Raw genomic sequence first — 1703 nt, forward strand, 5'->3', positions numbered from 1 at the left:
CAGAGAGCATACTCAGATGCACAGGAAGGACAAGACAGCCGGCTCATCTGAGCCAACAGAAGACTTTAAGTACCTCATCAGATGTGGCCTCCAGGGCCAGGCTCTACAACAAATACTTGCGTATAGAGACACACTGAGGTAGACAAGGACAGACAATAGGTCTTAGAATTTCTCACCCCGGTGCAACAAGGCCGATGATTTCTGAGAAGAACCAAGACACCCAAACATTCTTCTCCCCATCGGGTCTCTAAGGTGACAACAAATGACCAGTTCAGTCACTCTGGTACCGGTGCAGCCTCACAGCCACCAGCAGTGCATTTTCTACAACTCCAATCCCCGCCATGGACACAGGAGCAGAAATGGAAACATTTACCCCACTCACCCACCTTCCCCCCAACACCAACCTCTCCATACTAATCAGAGGATCACACAGGTCTGCAATCCTCTCACTTTTAAAATAAATATTAAGGTAAAATTTTAGATTTCCAAAAACGAATCAAATTAACAAGAATATAAGACTTGTAACTGAAAACCACAAAATGCTACTGAAAGAAATTAAAGATCAAAATAAATGGAAAGATGTCCCAAGTTCACAGACCAGAGGACTTGGTATTACTACAACGACCATGCGCCTCAAACTGATCCATGGATTCAGAACAATGCTGTCAGAATCCCAGGTGGATTGCTGCATATACAGACAAGCTGATCCCCAAATTCCCGAGGGAATAGAAGAGGCACAGAATACTCAAAGTCACAGTTAAAAAGAAGGACAGATCTAAAAGACTCACTGCTCCATTTCCACATTTACTACAAAGCTACAGGAACCCAGATTGTGCGTTGCTGCCATAGAGAGGATATATGGATCAACAGTGTGTAATTTCAAATCCAGAAATCAATCCATACATTTACACCCAATTGTTTGAAAAAAAAAAAGTCTCAAGACCATTCACAGGGAGAAAGTGGGCTTTCTTCAACAGATACTGCTGGGACAGCTGAATATATAAAATGATTAATACATACAAAATAATTAAGCTGGATCTGAGTTTAAGCTGATGTTGGACATATTAACTTATGGTGGACCAAAGGCCTAATTATAAAACCTAAAACTATAAAATGATTTTAACAAAACATAGATGTAAATCTGTATGACTTTGGGTTAGATAATAATTCCTTAGATCTTACTTACACCTTAAGCACACACAGAAAAAAGCACAGATACATTCAAATTAACCAGATTAAATGTGTAATGACACATTGATCATTATAAAAAAAAAAACCAAGATCTACAGAATGAAGGAAGATCTTTATAAATAATGTATCATACACCAGACTTCTACCTAGACTCCATACATATTTTAAGTAAGGAGTGTGCCATGAATTTGCATATCACTCCTGTGCAAAGGCCATGCTAATCTCTGTACTGTTCCAATTTTGGGATATGTATTATCAAAGTAAGCACTAGAATGAATTTTTAAAACTCATACGAGTCAACAATAAAAGGAAAATAGCCCAAATTAATAATAGGCAGAGGATGTGAACAGACAACATCTACAAGGATGATAAATAAATGGCACATGATTAGTCCTTGGGGGACTGCAAATTAAAACCACGATGAACCACCATGTCACGTCTACTTATGACAGATATAATTTTTAAAAAGACAATTGCCGAGGCCGTGAAGGATGCAGCTGTCAAGGTGGACC

The 1703-nt window shown here is 38.9% G+C and overlaps 1 non-coding gene across 1 annotated transcript; it reads right to left on the reverse strand.

The window, feature by feature from the left end:
• Positions 1–1355: 1355 nt before the first annotated feature.
• LOC121166200 lies at positions 1356–1459 on the reverse strand. The gene has a single exon (XR_005885362.1). It is a non-coding gene; the product is annotated as a U6 spliceosomal RNA (small nuclear RNA).
• Positions 1460–1703: the final 244 nt, after the last annotated feature.

Source organism: Ochotona curzoniae, unplaced genomic scaffold (assembly GCF_017591425.1).
Source record: "Ochotona curzoniae isolate NIBS_2020 unplaced genomic scaffold, NIBS_Ocur_1.0 contig_908, whole genome shotgun sequence".
In the NCBI taxonomy this organism is placed as follows: domain Eukaryota; kingdom Metazoa; phylum Chordata; class Mammalia; order Lagomorpha; family Ochotonidae; genus Ochotona; species Ochotona curzoniae.